The sequence below is a fragment of the Bos indicus x Bos taurus genome, chromosome 3 (assembly GCF_003369695.1).
Source record: "Bos indicus x Bos taurus breed Angus x Brahman F1 hybrid chromosome 3, Bos_hybrid_MaternalHap_v2.0, whole genome shotgun sequence".
Classification (NCBI taxonomy): Eukaryota; Metazoa; Chordata; class Mammalia; order Artiodactyla; family Bovidae; genus Bos; species Bos indicus x Bos taurus.
Window position 1 is genome coordinate 36,912,626 of NC_040078.1, and position 23,788 is coordinate 36,936,413.

Below are 23,788 nucleotides of genomic sequence, written 5' to 3' on the forward strand. Positions count from 1 at the left end.
TTTTTTTCTATTATAAGTAAATAATGCTCTGATGTGTATCCTTATACATATTTTGGTGTATATTTCTGCTTATTTACATGAGATAAATATTTAGAAGCTATATCACCAGGGAAACATTCTTACTTGGGCAAATTTTTATCTTTGCCTAAATGTGATGTGTAATTCTATATATGTGTATATGTGTGTGTGTGTGCGTGTATGTTTCCATATATTGATTAAACACTGATGTTTCTTCAATTATGAATTGCCTGTTTATTCATTTCCTTGGCCTATATGTCAGTTGGAATTTTCATATTATTGATTGGTAAGAGATATTAATAAATTTGTGATATTAGTCCCTTGAATTATTCTTATATACATATCTTATTTGCTTACCTCTAATAATCTTTCTTTGTAATTCATTTCTTTTCAACCAATTAATTAATTAGTACTGTCAAATTAATATGTATCCATAATTTCTTTTAGTTTTTTTGCTTTTCCCTATTTACTACTTTAATACATTTCTAAGTTGTTTCTCAAGAAATTGATCTATTGTACCCACACTCTTGCTGTCACCATTGGTTTCTTACTTAGTATGCAATTAGAGTTATCTTTTAGAAAGCTTGATTAACCTATCCTCTTGCTTATAATGCTCATTTTCCTCTTCCTCTATCACTTGCAGCTTTACTGCTCTGACTCCAGCTGGTCCCCCACACAAATCAGAGGTGCCACAGTGTAATATACAGAATGGTGGCCCACAGAAGATGCTCATGCCCTAGGCTCCGAAACGTGAATAGGTTACACTTACTTGGCAAAAAGGACTTGGAAGATGGAATTAAGCTCATGGCCTTAAGATAACGAGACTACTTTGAATTATCTGTGTGGGTCTGATTACATGGGCCCTTAAAAGTGGAAGAGGAAAGCAAAGGGGTCAGAGAAATGTGATTGGAAGAATAGGCAGGAGACATTTGAGGTATGAGAGGGACTTTGCTCTGTGAAGTTCAATTTGACATTGAAGGAAGGATGTCATGAGACAGAGACTTGTTGATCTTTAGAAGCTGGGAATAGTTAGCTGACAGCCAGCAAGGAAATGGAGACCTCAGTCTGGCAACCACAAGGAACTGAGTTCTGCCAGCAACATGAATGAGCAAGGAAATGGGTTCTCCCCTAAACACAGATGAACATAGACTTGCCAAACTTTAATTTTAGCCCAGTGAGACCCATACTAGACAATAAGTTTTTGGTAATTTGTTATAGAAGCAATAAGAAATTAATAAGCAAGGCCTTATAGACTTTTATATTGGGCATATCTGATTCAAACCCTCACTCAATCCCTTAATAAGCTGAGTAACTGCAGGGCTGTGTTTACCACCTACTTCATGAGGTTGTTGTGAGCCAGAAGATAGGTCAGATAATGATTAAGTTCAGTTCAGTCACTCAGTCGTGTCTGACTCTTTGTGACTCCATGGACTCCAGCACTCCAGGCCTCGCAGTCCATCACCAACTCCCGGAGTTTACTCAAACTCATGTCCGTTGAGTCGGTGATGCCATCCAACCATCTCATCCTCTGTTGTCCCCTTCTCCTCCCACCTTTAATCTTTTCCAGCATCAGGGCCTTTTCAAATGAGTCAGCTCTTCTAGAAGTAACAATTATGATGACAATAATATGAATAACACTTTAATAATATAATACTATAGATAATATACATATTTTAAAAATAATGGTTGTATGCAACATTTATTGAATATTTACTATGTGCCAGATAATTTTCTAAGCACTTAATAGGTATTATATTTTTTAATCCTTAAAATACATCAGTTAGATGGTATTATTATAATTTACCAACACTTTTTCTTTCTTTCTTCTTTTTTTTTTTCAGCTTTTCATTTGGATTGGTGTATGGTCAATTAACAATGTTGTGATAGTTTCAGGTGAACAGTCAAGTGACTCAGTCACACATATACACGTATCCATTCTCCCCCAAACTCCCCTCCCATCCAGGCTCACATAATATGGAGCAGAGTTCCATGTGCTACACAACAGGTCCTTGTTGGTTATCCATTTTAAATACAGAAGTGTGTACATGCCCATTCCAAAATTCATAACTATTCTTTTCCCCCATCTTTCCCCTCAATAACCATAACAGAACTTTTTTTCTTACACATGAATGACAGTTATTTAGAAAAAGAGAAACAGACAGACAGAAAAATCAGAGAGGATGAGTAACTTGCCTGAGCTCACACGTTGTGTTAGAGTGTTGGAGCCAGTACACTAAACCTAGAAATGTGAACCAGAACCTGCCTATTTAATCATCTTGCTGTTGCTCTTGTTTAGTCACTAAGTTGTGTCTGACTCTTTGTGACTGTAGTCCCCCAGACTCTTCTGTCCATGGGATTTCCCAGGCAAGAATACTGGAGTGGGTTGTTATTTCCTTATTGTTGCTGTTGTTTCAATATTAACCATTATGCGACAACTGCTCAATTATCATTATTTTTGTTATTACTACTATATTATTATTATTATCATTCCAATATCAATCAAAAGTCCACAGATAATACAAAATAGTAATGGGAAGACTTACACATGGAGTTTTGACTTTGAACAAAGATTATCTTTGAGTCTGCTTTACAGTTTGATCAAAGGGCCAGTTCAGCTAACCAGAGCATGTAGACCTGGTGTGAATATATGCTAAATTGCTTCAGTTGTGTCTAGCTCTATGCAACACCATGAACTGTAGCCTGCCAGGCTTCTCTGTCCTTGGGATTCTCTAGGCAAGAACACTGGAGTGAGTTGCCATTCCCTTCTCCAGGGTTAGACCTGGTGTGGGAGTTGGCAGTTCATCCTAGAGTCATGTGTCCTGCTGTTATGTATCAGCAGTTATTAAATTTATCTGTGAGTTCTGAATAGTTTATTTAATTTCCATGTTCTGGTTGCATGACTGATCTATCTAATAATATACTCCTTTTAAAGTCACAAATTAAGTTAAGTCAGTAATTATTATAACTATAAAAATATGAGATAGATCATTCAAATGTGAGGCTTTATATCAACATAAACTTTTTTTTAAGAGTCCATTAGGAAAAGGACAGATAAATGAATTGTTGGATTTTTCACTTATATCCAGAGGCTCTGTGTGTTTTGTTCATCAGCATAGTTGCTTTTATAACACATTTTCTTTGGTTTTCACAGCCTTTGACCATGGGACTGTGGCTGACAAAGCAGAAGTGTGTGAGAAGGGAGACAGTGAGATACAATGACCAGCTGTTCAATATTATGATACCACTGAAATGAATAAATCCATCCTCCTAAGGGAGACAAAAAATACCTTGCTCTACAGCAGTGATGTGTGCAGAGAAGAAATAGTCTGAGTGCTATGAATGTGATGACAAAGGGCTGAAAGCTACAAATGAATTCTCAGCCAGAGAAGACCCTTGCCCCCAACTAAGTAAATGCTGTATCAGCCTGGCCTTCAGCATCCCACAGATGGGGCCTGCATTTCACTTACTGAAAGGGGAGCAATCACACTTCTCCCCCTGACAAAAAAGATAATTGCGAGGCCTGGAGGGGTGAGGGCAAGGAAGATTGTTCCAGTCAATCCTAGAAGTCCAGTTAATCTAAGCCAAAGGAAGTCACTTTAATCACCTCTATGATCTTCCTCACCTTACTCAGTACACTTCTGGCTTTTCAATTAGTATTTCATTTCTTTGGCAAATGATTCACTATACTTTTGCTGTTTTGTGAACCCATGTCCTTCTCCTCCAGTTGATCTTCCTACATGTCCCTAGTCTCCTGCATTGCAATTAGCGTTTCATTTCTCTGGCAAATAATTCACTATGCTTATGATTTACTTTTATGGTAGTCACTTATTATCAGTCTTGGGTCATGGTAACTCAGCAGAAATTCCAGCTGAGAGATTTCAGCATGCTCCTAATCAGCCTCCTGGCTTAACTTTACTAAGTCATTCTTCACCCAGATACCAGTGGGATGGCTCATAAGAGCAAGTCTGATTGTGATCTTATTGCTTGTCCTCAAGTCAAAATTCAACTCAGAATCAAAGTCTCCTAATATTTACTGTGAGGAGAAATTTCACATTGCTCAGCACATCCTCAGAAGTCTTTATGCCCAGGGTACCTCTTTCTTAGGGCTTCCCAGGTGTCTCAGTGGTAAAGAATTCACCTGCCAATACAAGAGGCACACGTTCAATCCTTGGGTTGGGAAGATCCACTGGAAAAGGAAATGGCAACCCACTCTAGTATTATTGCTTGAGAAATCCAATGAACAGAGGAACCTGGCAGGCTACAGTCCATAGGATCATGAGGAGTTGGACATAACTGAGTGGCTAAGTAACAACAACAACAACAGAATGGATTTAAATGACTTCAGACTGTGTTTTGGTAATGCCCTAAACCTTCCTCATTTAATATTCAGCAATGATGAATAGCATCTGGCTATTTTCTGTCTCCCTCAGTAGACCGCAAGTTCCCTGAGAATATGGCCATCTCTTGTGCCCATCACAGTGCCTGGCACCTTGGACAATGAGCATCTCTTTGTGTTAAATATTTCTGTTAACCTGGTACGCTCTCACCGCCCAGTGTTGGTAAAGCATTTGGGTTGATCAGTTAAATTAAATCCACAAGATAAAAATTCCAAAGTTATACTCTATGAGGTTCCAGATTGCCTTGGTACTGTATATCAAATCATTAGAATAATTTAAAAAATCAATTTTTTCTGCAGTTCATTTTCCAATTTATCATCTATATGTCTACATGAGCAGGAGCTGCAAAACTATGCAATCTGGTAGAAACTGTTGCCATCATGTCACATAATTACTTTTTCATAAGCTAAAAGTGTATCTTTTCCTTAATAAGCTGAATGATAATTCTTATATGGATGAATCTATCTATCTGTGTTGATGGTAATTTCATATGCGTTGTGTTATATATTCCTCATAATACCACCTTGAGGTAAATACTACAACTTTTATTATCTCTCTTTTATTAGCTGACACAACAGCACTCAATGTACTTAATGTTAAGCCTGAGTAACCAGACAGTGAGTGACAGAATAGAAACATCTGGTTCACAAAATGGAGTCTAGTTTATTTTCAATTCTGAGTTATTTTGAGACTCCTTGAGTTCAAAATGTAAAACAATTCATACTGTAAACCTCATATGAGGGCTTCCCTGATAGCTCAGTGGTAAAGAACCTGCCTGCCAATGCAGGAGACACAAGTTCGATACTTGGGTCGGGAAGATCACCTGGAGTAGAGAATGGCAACCCACTCAAGTATTCTTGCCTGGAGAATTCCAGGGACAGAGGAGCCCCGCAGGCTACAGTCTATGGGGTCACAAGAGTAGGACACGACTTAGTGACTAAACTGCAAAACCCCATACGAACAAAGCCCATATATGTTTTCTTCACTACTGTGTTGCCCATCACTGAGCTCAACAAAGAGCAGGTACTTAATAATTATTTGTTAAGTGAATGAATGAACCTATAATGGGAATTCTTTTCACTGCCTTTTCATTGCCTTTCAAGGACTTTGTATTTGCACACAGCAAACAGAGAAGAGATGGCAGCTTCTAAGGCAGCTGATATGAAAAGGGATGCAGGATATTGAAGCGGCTAGACAGACTAGGTGATGAATCTTGACTCTGCTATTTATTAGTTGTGTGTTTTGGATCATTATTTGAATTATAAATCCCATTCCTATCATCAGGGTTTTCCATCATCTGGCCTGAACATAAAGACAGCATTACTTGCTTCATAGGGTTTTTATGGGAGGTAAATGAAATAATGTATAAAAAGCATGTACCACAGAGTCTAGCATTTAGTAGATGCTAGATAAATATTAGTAGCTCTCTTCCTGCTGTGAGGGAACCATGTTAATTCATAGCCATTTAGGTCAGCAAGGGAGTCAATCATTTAAGTATTTTTTTTATCCCTAAATAGTCATTACATATTTACAATTCCAGACTGCTTGATTTACATGTTCCCCTCTTAGCTGTTTCTAAGCAGTTTCAAGCTTTTGCATACCCTTAGAGTTTATCTCATTCTGCTATATAGGTTGAAGATAAATTTTGAAATCATACCAGTATAACTCAGCAATCTTTCAGGCTAGTGGATTTAGTTGTGAGTTTCAGCCAGGAAAAATAACAACCATAGTAAAATGTTTTGTAAATCCATACCTGATTGGAGAAAGGATATTAGACGTTAAGCTCTTGATTTTTATATATCTAAGCATTAAGCTACCTTTTGTATTTTGCTTGGTATGCTAATCCACACAGAAAGCATTACAGAAATTATTTCATGAAGTCCTCTCTAAATAATTCTTTTAACCTTATGAATGCTGAAATGTGCAGTCTTGCCAGCCATTCTAGCTACTTAAAGATTCAGAAAACAACATTAGTTTTGCTTTTAGACAAAAATTATTCTAGGCATGACTTGTGTCTAGGGAGTTAAGAAAACGGTGATGCTATTTTTGGATTCCTTTACATTGATATATTAAGTTAGTGAAATTAACTTACAGTTTGTTCCTTTTCTTCAAATACATTAAAAAAAATAAGTTGAAAAAATATCTTCTTAGCCATTTCTACAACTGATTATTGCTACTTGTTAAGTTCGGGCAACTCCTTTTCCAGTGAAAATGTGTGTGGGTTTCTGAAGCAATGCACAATCTGCATCAACTGTTTTTGTAAGTTTTTGCATGAGACTGACCTTGGTTTGCATACTAGCTCTAATTCATTAGCTAAGTCATTTTAACCGATGAGTCTCAATTTTTCCACTAGTCAAAAGCAGCCATTACTGTTTATCTAACCAGTTTGTTGTGTGGATGAAATAATATAGGTAGATCTCTTTATATGGAGCAGAAGCTCTATAAATATTAATCCCTTATCTTTAAGTATTCTTTAACCATTTTCATGCCACTGATGGTTTCATGTCTAGTGATAATACCACTTTACATATGTATCATTTTCCAATTTTGCCAAGCACTTTCACGCAATCCCTTTATCCTCATAACACATCTGAGAGATCCCTTCTGTTTGGAAGATGAAAAAAATTATTAAATTGTGAACTTCTTAGATGTAAAGGACGATGTCTTCTGCTCTTTTCTTTGTTCTTCAGGCCAAGCTTAGCCCAGAACTTGGCATACATTTGGGGCTGTATAAATATTTGTTGCACAGAACTGATTGATGTGAAGAATAGTAACTTGTCCAAGGTCACACTCAAGGTTTTGATGGCAAGATGAGGACAGGGTTCCTTTGACTTTTGGATTTTTCCATTAGACAAGTGGTGAGCAATGTTTGAATTTTTTTTTTCCCAACAAGGTCAATTCAGGGAAAATAAAAATGTTTATGTGTCACAAATTCCCAATTAAAATGAAAATAGCTTTATTGAGTCTCAAGGAAAAATATATTCCTTCTACTTAGATTCCTTACTTCTGCAGTACAAAAGTGCCAATGAGAAATATTAGCACTTCTTTTTCACCACTAAAATGTTAATATCTGGGCATATTTGAGAAGGAGCCACCCAGAGGCTGCTTTCCAATCTTTTATCCTTTATATTTGCAGAGCACTTTAGAGTTCTCAAAGTGCTTTCGTAGGCATTATCTAATTACATTTTTGAAACAATCCCAGAAAGAGGTATTATTACGAACCACACTCTACAAGGGTGCAATAAAGTTGCTAGGAGGGGGAATGACTTGCCTAAGGTCACAGAGTAAGTGCATAAACAAGGCATTGCCTCCCACATCCTTTATCCTGAAGACTTGCCCCCTTTGCCTATACTGGGTACTAGGAGTTGAGACAAGATAGATTCCCCAACCCCAAAACAAAACAAAGCATAAAACACAAAAATCTGGGCATTTTTGTCTCAGTTCTGCTCATGAGGCTTTTTTATTAATCTAGCTCAGTACAGGACCCTAAGAATGAACCAATCCCCCCCAAAAAATTACTTTATTGACATGAAGGTTTTCTGCTCTAAAATCTTTGCTTTGTATGGGCAGAAAGGCTACAGTGAGAATTATACTATGAGCTACAAACTGAAGTGTGGTCTTTAAGCTGCTCTGCATGACCTAGCTGGATGATTGATGCCATGTCAGAGTTCTGTTCTGGTTTATGGAATGCCAGTGATTTGGTACTGTCTTGACTTAAAATATCTACAAATGATCAGTTTTGTTATAGTCTGCACATATGATGAGGCTTTAGAAATTTCTTTTACTAAATATGCATGTACTGATCCTTCCTTCCCACATTTATACATCTTATTTTTTCATATGCTCATTTGATTTTACTTACTTTCAATTGGAGATTGCAGTAAAGCAAGCATATTTAACCAGGTTGTCCACTGAGGGAAAGTGAATAGAGGTTTTTCCCCCCCAACAATTCCTCTTCAAGGAGTTCTGCAAGCAGTTACATATTTGTATAAAGTGCCAAGCCAGGAAAGTATGAGGCAAGAGTGGGAATGGGGTGGGAGAGGAGGTGGCATGGCTTTCTGATGCTGTTCCTGTCTCTCTTCATTCAGTCTTACCCCCACTGGTCTCCTCTATTTCCCTTCTATGGTTTCTTATTTGTCACCATCACCTCTACATGAGCTAAGAATAAATTTGGAGGTTTTTTTGTTGTTATTTTTCTTCTTTTGAGTCTACATCTGCTTCCTTTCTCATTTATATTTCACAGTTCAGTGTTGTAAGTGACATCATTTTCCAAATTCATTAAAAATGACAGGGATGTCTGCAGTTGTGATACTGATAAGATCTTTTGTAGGGAGAAGCAACATTTGCAGAAAGTTTTGTTGACCTCAGACAATTTGCCATTCTTGAAGAAATACAGAGCTGCTACATATCTGATTTTCTGCTTTCTGACCCAATAGAAATAATTATTGGCTTGTTTTAGACTTGGTTGTGTTTGCTAGCTGATTGATGAAGTTCACATTTAGTAGACTTGCTGGGTTTTTCTGTTTGTTCTTTGAATAATGCTGCTGAAAGTTAAATTAGACCCTCTACAACGGATACTGTCTCAGTGGATGAGTGGGTACATTTAATCCATGGTAGGGAAAACACCTTCAATTCAGTTCAGTTCAGTCACTCAGTCGTGTCTGACTCTTTGCAACCCCATGAACCATAACATGCCAGGCCTCCCTGTCCATCACCAATGCCCGGAGTTTACCCAAGCTCATGTCCATTGAGTTGGTGATGCCATCCAACCATCTCATCCTCTGTCATCCCCTTCTCCTCCTGTCCTCAATCTTTCCCAGCATCAGGGTCTTTTCAAATGAGTCAGCTCTTCGCATCAGGTGTCCAAAGCATTAGAGTTTCAGCTTCAGCATCAGTCATTCCAGTGAATACTCAGGACTGATCTCCTTTAGGATAGACTGGTTGAATCTCTGTGCAGTCCAAGGGACTCTCAAGAGTCTTCTCCAACATCACAGTACAAAAGCATCAATGCTTCGGTACTTAGCTTGCTTATAGTCCAACTCTCACATCCATACATGACTACTGGAAAAACCATAGCTTTAACTAGACGGACCTTTGTTGACAAAGTAATGTCTCTGCTTGGGTATATGCAATTTTTTCTTCTTATATTTTCTTACATCTGCATTTCCAGAATATTGTTTTTCAATTTTTAGATAAAGAAAAAGAACAAGTGCAAAGATAAATCAATGAGTTCACTGAGTTGGAAATCTTTATAATGTGTAATTTGCAATTACTTTGTCACTTTTTTGATGTTTATTAATTTCCATATTTTCAACACACTAATGACCATATAAACAAAAGTTTGTTCAGTGTGTTTTTGTTTAATGAGAATCAAAATTTCAAAAACCCATGCTCATGGCCAGAGTTTTCCCAAAAGGTAATTCATATGATTAATGAGAAAAGCTTGTGCTTTCTTTCCTCCATATGGTAATTCAGTTTATTGTCAAAGATAGCATTCAGTCTAATGTTGTTCACATTTAGCAAATATTTAGAAATCACCTAACTGCTCAAAGCACAATACCCTTAACTCTTAAGATATGATCCTTGTAGTTTTACAGTAGTTCCTTAACTGATTTTCTTTCATTTTGTCTCTCTATGCACCTAATCAATCCTCTACGTTGACAATTCCTGTACAAAGCCATTTCTGTTTTCTCATCAAAATTATTTCAGCCTCTTTTCATTCATTTATGGCATAACACTTATTCTTGTGTAATGGCATATGATACCTGTTATCGTTAGACAGCGTATCTGTTACTGATAATGCAGGTGATTAATTACTCATGTATGGCAGATACAGATGTAGTGTGGTTACCCCTACATTCCACACATTTTTAAGATAAGCTATTGAGTATAACAAGCACACAAACAACTGCATAAATCACATATGCAGTTGCATAAATTACATTTCTCAATAAATTTTCACATAGTGAACATGTTCATATAACACCTTTCCAGAGCAACAAAAAAAAACCTTCCCAGTCCCCAAGTGGGGCCTTTTGCTCCCTCCCAGTCACAAGTGCCCTCACCGAAGTTAACACTAGCCCACTTCTCTTCACCATAGATGAGTTTTGGTTTTGTGGCTGGATTCTTTCACTCAATATTATGTGCATGAGTACTGGCATTGTTAGTAGTTTATTCATTAGTACTGTTGTTTAATATCACATTTTGTGGATATACTATAATTTATCTATTCATTCTGCTGTTCTTGAAAATTTGCTTTTGCTACTTGTTTGGTTTGCTAGCTTGAGCTGTTAGAAAGAGTGCTGCTGTCTATATTCTAACATATGGCTTGCAGTAACCATTTATATAAGTACATTTTTGTTCATTCATTTATCCCTCCCTTGGGATGTTAAATTGCCAACATGAAATCGAGAGTTGTGTTGTTGTTGTTGTTTTTTTAAGAGAAATGTGTTTCTGAAAATATTTGAGTTTTGAAGGCAAGTAAAGGGAACTTCTTAAGCTGGTCCACTTTCCAGTTACAAACATTGGGACTTTTATGTCTGTTTCAAGTTCTGTATCCCAGAAGATTAATAATAGAGAGTATTAATAATTAACAGATAGTATTAATTTTTAAAATTCAGTTCTCACTTTAAAACAAATAAGCAAACAAAATATTCTATAACATCAAACAAAAAGAAAAATCACAAAATTTAAAGGTAATATGAATTCTTAAAGAGGGAGTTTCATATGAATTCCTAGAAAGTTTTATAAAAACAACTCATATCAATGGCTAGTAAACTGAAGCTGGATCTTAACAATGATCCAAGAAAGATGGAAATAATTTCTGTATAAAAAATAAAATAAGCATTGAAAACATTTAACATGGTGCCATTGAATTAGCCTTGAAAAAAATCAAGTAAGTGAAATAGAAAACAGATTGGAGCAATTTTATTCCACTAGGAAATGGAGAATAAAAATATACTGTGTAAGTAAGAGAAGTCCGCAGAGAAAAACACAGAACAAAGAAGGATGAATAAATAAGCAAAGATATAATAAATAAAATAAAAAACCTAGAGCTAGAAGAAATAAATTTTCAATATTGGGAACTAAGAGAAATTTAAAAAAAGACCTAGTATGTTCAAAGTAAAATGTACAAATATAAGCTACTACTGAAAGACATTAACAATTTTAACTTTAATTTTCAATACTAAACACAATGAAATAACATAACAAACAAATATGGATTGCACAATTTATTTAAATATCCTCTCCTTAATAAAACACTGGAAGATGTAATCTACAATCTTAAATGTGGAATTCTGCACTTTGAGCTCAACAACAATGTCTTTTTTCTTTTTGTATTTTTTTAGCATTTTGTTCACTTAAAACAAATTCCTGTTTTATCTAAATTGATCATCCTTTAGTCTTATATATAAAAACATACTGTATAGGGTATACCTAAATATGTCTCAGAAATTCAAAAAGACTCATGGAATCACTGATGAACATGAAGAGTTAATTGATTGATTTTTCAAAGTTATAGGTACTGTTTTGTACCAATAATGGAATATCCACTAAGTGTGGCTATTGTTTTTGAGAAGAAACAATTAGGCTTAATTAATCCCATAGACGGCGGAGCCTGGTAGGCTGCAATCCATGGGGTCCCTAGAATCGGACACGACTGAGCGACTTCCCTTTCACTTTTCACTTTCATGCATTGGAGAAGGAAATGGCACTCCACTCCAGTATTCTTGCCTGGAAAATCCCATGGATGGAGGAGCCTGATGGGCGGTAGTCATGGGGTCACTAAGAGTCGGACATGACTGAGCGACTTCCCTTTCACTTTTCACTTTCATGCATTGGAGAAGGAAATGGCAACCCACTCCAGTGTTCTTGCCTGGAGAATCTCAGGGACGGGAGAGCCTGGTGGGTTGCCGTCTATGGGGTCACACAGAGTCGGACACGACTGAAGTGACTTAGCAGCAGCAGCAAACCACATCATTAAGATAGGAGAAAGACTAATAAGAATAAATTAGAATACAGAACATCAAAATTAAAGGAGAACTAGTACTGAAATCTTAACTGGTATAACTGCTGGATCAGAGTAGGATACAAAAGAAAAACAAGTGACAATTAATGGACTCTGACTTCAAGATGAAATACAGATATGTGGGAAGAGTCAGAAGGTAAGGGAGAAGCAAGAAGCTATAAAAATGTTCAACTCTTTTTTTTGAAGGCAGCATGGAAAAAAGAATGTCCTATATTTCAAAACTTTTAACACATTACAAAATAAGTAATTAGGTAATTAAGAAAACAGTAAAGTAAGAGCATAAAATAGGATTATAGCAGATGACATCTAAATAACAATTAGAATAATAAATTTGAATGGTTTAAAACCTCTATAAAAATCTGAAGGATCTTAAATTGGGTTGATAACATATACTGAAAATATAAAATGGATTTTTTTCTGAACTCTTCATATAAACACCCATGGGGACTGCTTCAAGCCCCACGCTGAGGTCCCTAGGTCAGTGCCTTCTCTGAGGTCTGCCTTTATCATAAGCTGGGGACCCAAGCACCAGCCTAGGCTAGGCAGACTCTTATTTGCTTTCCATTGTCCTTTCTTTCCAGAGTCAATTTGATCTCCATCATGGACATGCCAGCCTAAGTAGGATTTGTTAGGAACCGTTAAAGGAAGGTCACTACTTCTTGAAATGGACTATTCAAGGAAGGTATAAATCATTCACCTATAGCCAGACATCCTGGAATGTGAAGTTAAGTGGGCCTTAGGAAGTATCATTATGAACAAAGCTAGTGGAGGTGATGGAATTCCAGTTGAGCTATTTCAAATCCTAAAAGATGTTGCTGTGAAAGTGCTGCACTCAGTATGTCAGCAAATTCGGAAAACTCAGCAGTGGCCACAGAACTAGAAAAGATCAGTTTTCATTCCAACCCCAAAGAAAAGAAATGCCAAACTACTTCACAATTCAAACTACTGCACAATTACACTCATCTCACATGCCAGCAAACTAATGCTCAGAATTCTCCAAGCCAGGCTTCAACAGTATGTGAACTGTGAAATTCCAAATGTTCAATCTGGATTTAGAAAAGGCAGAGGAAACAGAGATCAAATTGCTAACATCCGTTGGATCATCGAAAAAGCAGGAGTTCCAGAAAAGCATCTACTTCTGCTTTATTGACTACGCCAAAGCCTTTGTTTGAATCACAACAAACTGTTGAAAATTCTTTAAGAGATGGGAACACCAGACCATCTTACCTGCCTCCTGAGAAATCTGTATGCAGGTCAAGAAGCAACAGTTAGAACTGAGGACATGGAACAATAGATTGATTCCAAATAGGAAAAGGAGTACGTCAAGGCTGTATATTGTCACACTGCTTATTTAACTTATATGCAGAGTACATCATGCAAAATGCTGGGCTGCATGAAGCAAAAGCTGGAATCAAGATTGCTGGGAGAAATATCAATAACCTCAGATATGCAGATAATACCACCCTTATGGCAGAAAGTGAAGAAGAACTAAAGAACCTCTTGATGAAAAGTGAAAGAGGAGACTGAAAAAGTTGGCTTAAAACTCAACATTCAAAAGCTAAGATCATGGATCCCAGTCCCACCACTTCATGGCAAATAGATGGGGAAACAATGGAAACAGTGACAGACTTCATTTTTTTGGCCTCCAAAATCACTGTAGATGGTGACTGCAGCCATGAAATTAAAAGATGCTTGCTCCTTGGAAGAAAAGCTATGACCAACCTAGACAGCATATTAAAAAAGCTGAGATATTACTTTGTTGATAGAGGTCCATGTAGCCATGTATAGATGTAAGAGTTGGACTATAAAGAAAGCTGAGTGCTGAAGAATTGATGCTTTAGAACTGTGGTGTTGGAGAAGACTCTCAAAAGTCCCTTGGACAGCAAGGAGATCCAATCTGTTAATCTTAAAGGAAATCAGCCCTGATTATTCATTGGAAGGACTGAAGCTGAAGCTGAAACTCCAATGCTTTGGCCACATGATGCCAAGAACTGACTCATTGGAAAAGACCCTGATGCTGGGAAAGATTGAAGGTGGAAGGAGAAGGGGATGACAGAGGATGAGATGGTTGGATGGCATCACCGACTCAATGGACATGAGTTTGAGCAAACTCTGGGAGTTGGTGATGGGCATGGAAGTCTGGCGTGCTGCAGTCCATGGAGGTCACAAAGAGTCAGAGACAACTGAGGGACTGAACTGAACTGATTCAAGGAAGGATTTTTGCTGGAAAAAGTAAGACAAGATGAAAGCTTTAGCATTGGTAACTTACAAACCAACAACACAGAATTTCTGCAAGTAATTGAAACTATTAACCTGCTTCAAAACTTTTTGGTTTTTATCACTAGGCAAGAGAAAAGTTAATGAAGACAGTTTGCATGATATCCTTAAATATCAGATGAAGAAATTTACTGATGGGTACAGATTCTGGCAAAACATGCAGCAGAAACACTCAGAGAGTTTTTTCACAAGCAGCTCCCCAGGTTTCTCCCCAAGAACCAATCTTCTTTTCAGTCTCTTCAGTTTCATCTCCACAGCCATCAATTCCCCTTATGCTTTAGAACAGTTTCTTCACAGATTAAGGAAAAATATAATCACAGGAAATCCTTTGCTATTGCCAATCTAGGCAACATTAGCCAGAATGAGTACAAAGTGTCTTCAGTGACAAATATTAAGTCATGCCAGTTGCTAAAGAACATGGCACTGACTTTGACTATTTTAACAATGATGGAGTAATGAAAGACATCAGGGTTATCATAGGTTTATATCACCCTTCACACAGGCAGTGTGTGTAGATGTGGAGAAGAGTGAGTGAGTTGTTGAATCTCATCAGGCAGAAGCGAACAAATTAAGACAACAAATCACTCAGATGAAATACAAAGAAAAGCACAAGAAAGAAGATTGCAGCAGGTGATGCTAAGGAGACAGATGACATCTGAAAGTTTGGAAACCATGTTTGGCCCTCAGATGCCCAGAATTTGTAGCTGAAGGCAGATGCACACTAGCAGATACAGAGGCTTGTGATCCTCCTCCCTCTTACTTTGATTTTCACCCATTCAGTCAAGCCACGTCCAACCCTTCTCCCAGGGAAAGTGTATTTATGCCTTGATCTCAAGCCGTGGGCCCTGCCAATTATGCTTTCACTAATGCCAGACTGAAGTATCCTGGAAGTGGAGCAGGATGAAACTTTGATTAACTCCCACTGGCTCCCACACACACATAAAGGAATACTCAACTTCGAGGAATTCGCCAATACTGACATGTACCCATGGGGGCTCCGGGAACACTCAGACCTCCCAGATTCAACTAAAGAAGAGGAACTCTTCACTCAGCACTGTTTGTTTTTAATTACTTATTCAGACAATATTTTAAAACATATCCTGGGTAGGGGGGCGGAATTGCTTTCTCGGAGCCCTGAACGCTCCCAAGAGGAGAGTCCTTATGCTCAGAACTTGATGGAACTTCATGTGTGTGGGTCCTCACCTTTCATCCCAGTGTGCAGATGTCAAGGCACAACCATGTATCAAATTGTCTAATTCTGATGTGATTCCAGGATATGTGGTTAACTTTAAGCAAAGTAAATGATAAACGTAGTTTTTGTTCTTTAAAATAAATTGGGAATTAGAGAGGAAGCACAAGAAGTCTATAAATGTTCTATAATCATAAATGAAAAACTTACCTCTTGCACTATGGTGCCTTGAAGTTTACTTTTTTCAAAAGAAAATGAGTTAAGCAGCAGATTTCAAAGAACTTTCTTTCTATAATAAGTCAAATTCATCTTTACCAGAAGAAAAGTTTTGATAATTCTAAGAAGACTGATTGGGACAAATCAGATGTGCCTTCTCTTGTCTTTATTGGATGTGACTTTGTGGGATCAAAAGACAGGGCTTTGTTTCAACTTTTTTCCACTAGCCTAGTATTTATTGGCACTTAAAATGAATGCCTTGTAAATAAGGTTGACATGCTAATTACCAGTAAGTAATCATCCAAATAAGTATGTCATCAAATCAATTACCTTACTTTTGGAGGATTACAGTGATTGCTGTGGTGCATTAGCCAATTCATGGTCTGTGTTCTAGAGTCCTAAAGGAAGGATACACAGAAGTAACTGATGGCAGAAAGGAGTTATGTAGCAGACTCAGATTTTACAATGACCAGATTTCAAACACAGTGGATTTACTACACATTTAACTCATTTAGCTTTTCTGAGAAATCCTAGTGTTAATTTTAGTTGTGGAGGAAAGATATTTAATAAAGTGTTTGAAAATCTTAATGAATAAAGAATCACTTTAAATCTGGGAAAAAATAAACCTATGGCATACAGGTAAAAAAAAGTACTCAGAATTGATATCTTTAACTTCTTAATCTTTTTTTCCCCCCAAACACAGAGATTGAATCAACATTTTTCAGATTGGAGGAAAATAAAATAACTTTTGATCTGGGTTATAGCTCAACTTAAATTTAGGGAATATTAAACTAAACACAACTTTCCACCTTGAGTTCATAAAATTAAGAGTGAAAGAAATAAGAGAAAAACTGAATGCTTCACTGAAAATCATAGAAAAGTAAGGATAAACATAAAAGGAAGCAAGTTATCAATCACTATTTTCAGGATATTAGTAAAAGTGGACAAATTTGCATGTAAATTTTTATCATATTACCTGACAAATTGCCTTTACATCACTTTGTAGAGTACAGCTGTGATAACATTGGACAATGTCAGTGTTCATTCTTATGTAGACTTCCAGAATACTTACTGAGGTGGTAACTCAGGAGATTTTAGTGGCACAGTAGGTTAAATGTATGGCATGAGTCAAAGGTACTGATTTTCTTATAATGTTGAGTGTTTAAACTTATTAATGTAGTAGATAATGTTTTCAGAGAAGACTGGTTATGCTCATAGTTGCTATGAATGGAGATTACCAGCATAAGGTTTATACTAGCAAGATTCTAAACATTTTATATTATTATATTAATTTTACAAATATATTTTGAATTTAAGAAATCCAACACGAAGTAGAGTCTTCTGAAAGCTGTGTTTTCCTTAGTTTGTGGCAATGGCAGAAATTCTAGGAATATTCATGAAAATGAATATAATAATATAGGAAATGCAATAGTAAGAAATTCATTTTATGCATCAAGTTCTTAATTAATTTTTTTGAATGATTGTCATGCTCAGTTTCATCAAGTTCAGAGCATAATTTAGGTATTGGAAGCATCACTTCATATCATCATTTGGTTTTAACATCTATCCTAAGTATTTCCCAGGTAACAAATATATTTGATGCTGTCATATATACATTTTTTTGCCTAATTGCATATTGACCTGCCATTCCTCCAGTGCTTTAATATGTTCAGATTATATACAATATACAAGTCATATCACTCTACCTAAGCCATACTGAACTATAGAATTCCAAAATACAAGCTATAAAATTTAATACAATATTTTAAAGTGATGATATGCTTTTAGTTGTCACCTAGGGGGTTGGTTTGACAGGCCATTTATCATAGAAAGTTTGAAAGCATAGGTACTTTATTCAATTTACGTTTGATTATGTTCTTTACAGTCAAAATGTCAAGTTAATTATTTTTGTTATGTGTTTTTTTATATATGTTACTTAAATATTTTCACTCCATCTCTGCTAGTAAACATGTATTTAGAGTCACTGTTAACTTTTTCCAATATGTTTAAAAACATTTCATGTACTATATAATCTAGTGAGTTAGATTTAACCTTGAATGCCTTTGTCTTCACATTTTTTCATTAAGGCTGATCAAGGTATATTTGGAGAAGTAAACCATATTTTAAGAGGGTAAATATAATCCTATAAATGTAGTAGGATGCAATGAATTTATAGACAAAAGTAGGAAAAATGTTGCCTTTTGAGAATTAAACTAGTAAGATACACATATAGAGTGTAGTCAGAGGCTTATTGCTGATATTAAGATGGAGAATACTTGAATATTTGCATGAATAAGGAAATAATTTGGATATGTGTTGGGAGGGGAGATATTACAGTGAATAATTGATAGCCAAGACCCCCTGGGAAAGGAGTCAGATATATGTATTTTTAACAAACTCCTCATGCAATTCTTTAGTAAATTTAATTTTATATGGAATTAGAGTCTGATATTTATATTTTGCTTATTTTTTTATTGTTTTCTTGAATCTTTAGAAAATGTCTTGGTTTAGGAAACTTGTCTTCACAGAACTAGATAGCTAATGTCACAGAGCTTTTTCTTCTACCTGTGTGTTTATGTCTAGTATTAAAAAAATTATATATATATATATATATATATATATATATATATATATATATTGTAGCTTGTTTTCTTGGATGCTTTGGCTCCTTCAGCTTTCCCCCGGATGCTTTCCCTTTCTTACTTCTCCTTAATATGGATTTGTATTGTAGAAGGGAGCTCTCATGGGTTAGGTTGAGAGTTCATAGGGGACAAGCTGCTTCAGCCCCTCCAATGATCTCACCAGGTACCCCTGGAGTTCACTCACCTGCTATTGTGGAGGAAGCTGCCTCATTTTTAGCTGTTGTTCTTAAATTGTCCTGCTGCATGTTCCAAAGAATATCTTTTGGCCATTTGGTGTTCTCTCATTTTCAGGTCAAACACCCCTTTGCTTCTATCAGATCTCGCGTCTGTAATATATGTTTCTGTAGTTGTTGGCAATTTGTGTTCCCCTGTGAATATATAGGGCTTTCCTCATAGCTTAGTTGGTAAAGAATCTGCCTGCAATGCGGTAAACTCCGGTTCGATTCCTGGGTCGCGAAGATCCGCTGGAGAAGGGATGGGCTACCCACTCCAGTTTTCTTGGGCTTCCCTTGTGGCTCAGCTGGTAAAGAATATATTGGGGTTTCTAGGGATAACTAGTAAAATAGTTTTGTCTTATAAGTTCTCTGTGTGGCTTTGATTTTGCATTTAGTTTGTCCTTTTGTGTGTGGGAATTCAAGATACAAAACTATGCATGATATTCTAAATTTACCTTTGTAAAGAGTTCTGCAGGTGATTCTTGTATACCACTACTTCACATTAGAGTATTTTAGCCTAGCTGCTGCTGCTACTGCTGCTGCTAAGTCGCTTCAGTCGTGTCCAACTCTGTGCGATCCCATAGACGGCAGCCCACCAGGCTCCCCAGTCCCTGGGATTCTCCAGGCAAGAACACTGGAGCCTAGCACCCACCATCAACTAACCTCAGCCTGTGTTTCTTTTGGTTTCAACATACAGGAGTGAAAATTCGAGTAATTATTAGTGGTAAAGGTTTGCTTGTTCTCAAGTTCAATCATGGTCTAATTAGCAATGGGTGGTGACAGAAGCTGATACACATTTTTGTGTAAGACTGAATGCTGAGATCAGTAGAGGAAAAGGAAATGGCTGCTTAACATTTATTATAACTTGCATTCACAGTTTTCTCTGAAATATTAAAACATGTGACTAAAAATATAAAGAATACTTTTTTTCTCATGCTGTCATCTTTGCCTTAACTCATCCTGTGCTCTATCCCTTTGCTGACTGATGCCAGTTTGTCTTCACATGTCAATCCTGATCTCTCCTAGGAAATATCCTTGACATCTTCCTTCCCCTCAATCATGAGTTACATGTTTTCTCATTCACCCATCACATTTCACTTTTTTGTCTTTCTTCAAATAAGACACTAAATTCCTTAGTATAGGAATTGTACTTTTTCCCTCTGTATCTCTACAATCTAATACAGGATTTTCCATGTAGAAGAAATGAAGAATAATGAATGAATAATTTGGAAAAGACCCTGATTCCTGGAAAGATTGAGGGCAGGAGGAAAAAGGAGTGGGAGAGGTTGAAGATGGTTAGATAGCATCACTGACTCAATGGACATGAGTTTGAATAAACTCTGGAGATAGTGAAGGACAGAGAAGCCTGGCTTGCTGCAGCTAATGGGGTTGCAAAGAGTCAGACATAACTTAGTGACTGAACAGCAATAACTTATGAATGAATAAATGAATATAAATCATAAATAATTTTACCACTTAATATTTATCATTGGTGGTTTAATGGTAGGCTAAATAACATCCCCCCAAAGGTAGCTACTGCCTAATCTCTAGAATCTGCAAATATGTTACCTAGTATGGCAAAAATGCCTTTGGAGATATGATTAAGGATTCTGAGATGGGAAGATGATCCTGGATGATCTGGGTGGGTCCTAAATATAACCACAATGGTCCTTTAAAAAGGAGATGATGGTAAGTAGGAGAAGTAATGACAGAAGGAAGAAGTTGGAGTAACATGAGGAAGGAGCCACAACCCAAGAAATGCAGGCAACCTCTAAAAACTAAAACAAACAAAGGAAAAGATTTCTCTCTGAAGACTTTGGGAGAAACATAGAAACATAGCCCCAGATGACTCATTGATTTTAGACTTTGGACCTTCTAGAACTGTAAAAGAATAAATTTCTATTGTTTTATGCCACTGTGGTTTGTGCTGATTCATTACAGAAGCAAGGAGAGACCAATACACTGTTATATTTCTCCTGTTGTTTCTGATCAATAACATATATACTTCTAGTTTACTGAATTAACTAACAATTGTTTGGGCTTCCCTGATGGCTCAGGAGGTAAAGAATCTACCTGCAATGCAGGAAACACAGGTTAGATTCCTGGGTGGGAAGATCCCTGGAGGAGGGCATGGCAACCGCTTCAGTATTCCTCCCTGGAGAATCCCATGGATTGAGTAGCCAGGTGGGCTACTCTCCAAAGGGTCACAGAGAGTCAGACGTGACTGCGTGACTAAGCACGCACGCACAACAATCGTTTCATATCACGTGAAGAATATATTCTCATTTTTCCTATGAGTTTTGGTAAGGTTCGTAAAGATAGATTCTAGTCCCATAAATATGATAGTCACTACCAGATTTTTTTTTTCCTTTGAAATGTTTTTGCAGCAAGCAAGCTTTTATCTTCTTCCTCACTGTTACTTTGTATTTTCAACCTCTGACCTTCAGAGACTCAGGCATCTCCCAGTATACATTAGACCACACTGGGCACTTAATCATGTAAACAGTGAAATAAGTCTCACTGCTAATCTTTTATCTAATGGCAGATTTCTTAGCTGTGAGTACTTTGATGGTAATGAAAGGAAATACTTTTTATTATTCTGCAAGACACATTCCAGCTTGAGAATCTCAACCTGCATTGGTTGTAATTGTAATTTTAAAAAACCTTGTCTTTTTTTCTGTTTTGATTGCAGATAGTCTCATTACTTTAGAATACAATGCCACTTCAATTTCACCTTTATCTTTGGCATACGAAATACAAGAAAGAAAATGATGCATCTACTAATATTTTGTCCATGAGAAGGACATTAGTTTTTCCTTTTTGCTTTTGTTATGTTATAAGCTATGTTGGAGATAATGGATCACAGTGAAGCCATCTTTACTGTGATTCATTATTCTTGACGGGGGCGGGGGGGGCAACATCCACTCTGCTCTTAGTCACTTGTTTCTAAATGACATGACCTTTTGTCACATGAAAAAGGAAGTTTGTTTCCAAGGCTTGAGAATTACATTTAGCAAGAAGGCAGAAAATGTACTTGTCAGTGAGTAAATTAAGATGACAAAAAAAGAGATGTGGGATTGTTTAGGTTTCATCTCCTTTGTGGGGCTCCCCTGGTGGATCATCAGTAAAGAATCTGCCTTCCAGTGCAGGAGACCTGAGTTCGATCTCTGGGTTGGGAAGATTCTCTAGAGGAGGGCATGGCAACATGCTCTAGTATTCTTGCCTGGGAAATCCCATGGACAGAGGAGCCTGGTGGGCTACAGTCCATGGGATCACAAAGAGTTGGACATGGCTGAGAAACTCGACACACACACACACACACACACACGCACACATCTCTTTTGGAGAATTGAGGAGTTGAATGGTTTCTCACATAGTTACATATCCCCAATCCTTTTACCTGTGGAATTACTAGATACCAAAAGCACCTTTGTGGTTTAGAAGATTTCACACTTACAAGAGCAGCCAAATAGAACTGTTAGATTTAAGCCACTAATTCTAGATCCCTGGCTTAACTCTGAAAAAAAGGTTTATATACAAATCTGGTTTATAAATTATCGAGTTTAAATAATTGATAATTGGCAAGGCAATTAAAACAGCTGGATTAGCTCTTATTTTAATATGTTAATCCTCCAAAATTTAAAATGTTTTGATCATTATACATGATAGACTCAGGTCCTAATGCCATCAATCACTGTTATTTTAGAAAGCTTTAAAATTTTTTATATTATTCATTTTTCAGTTCTATTAATAAGCCTTGTTGTTAGCTCCATTTTCCTTTTCACTGTTTTTGCAAAGTTTAAAATATCAGCAGTTATAAGTTATACACTTAGGAGCCCAAAGTGAGTCATTTGCAAGTGAATCTTTTCACCATAAAGCTTTAAGTTCAGTTCATTTCAGTTCAGTGGCTCAGTCACGTCCAACTCTTTGTGACCCTATGAACCTCAGCATGCTAGGCCTCCCTGCGCATCACCAACTCCCAGAGTCCACCCAAACCCATGTCCCTTGAGTCAATGATGCCATCCAACCATCTCATCCTCTGTCATCCCCTTCTCCTCCTGCCCTCAATCTTTTCCAGCATCAGGGTTTTTTCCAATGAGTCAGCTCTTCACCTCAGGTGGCCAAAGTATTGGAATTTCAACCTCAACATCAGTCCTTCCAATGAACACCCAGGACTGATGATCTCCTTTAGGATGGACTGGTTGGATTTCCTTGCAGTCCTAGGGACTCTCAAGAGTCTTCTCCAACACCACAGTTTAAAAGTATCAATTCTTCAGGGCTCAGCTTTCTTTATAGTCCAACTCTCACATACATACATGACTACTGGAAAAACCAAAGCCTTGACTAGACAGACCTTTGTTGGCAAAGTAATGTCTCTGCTTTTTAATATGCTGTCTAGGTTAGTCATAACTTTCCTTCCAAGGAGTAAGCATCTTTAAATTTCATTGCTGCAGTCGCCATCTGCAGTGATTTTGGAGCCCCCCAAAATAAAGTCAGCCACTGTTTCCATGGTTTCCCCATCTATCTGCCATGAAGTGATGGGATTGGATGCCATGATCTTCGTTTTCTGAATGTTGAGCTTTAAGCCAACTTTTTCACTCTCTTCTTTCACTTTCATCAAGAGGCTCTTTAGCTCTAAAAAGACATCTACAATTTAGCTTCTGGAGGATTAAAGTTCAGTGATTTTCTTTAAGAAAAAAAAATTGATTCTTCCTATAACTGCACCTCATCTTTGGACAATTTCTCACTGTTTTGTTTTCTTTTAGATTATATTCCTGTTGTCAAAGCAATGTCAACAGTCATAT

At 37.0% G+C, this 23,788-nt stretch overlaps 1 pseudogene; it reads left to right on the top strand.

Annotated features, from left to right (window-relative positions):
- Positions 1 to 14,878: 14,878 nt before the first annotated feature.
- Positions 14,879 to 15,625, top strand: LOC113890309 (annotated as a pseudogene).
- The last annotated feature ends 8,163 nt before the right edge of the window (positions 15,626 to 23,788 follow it).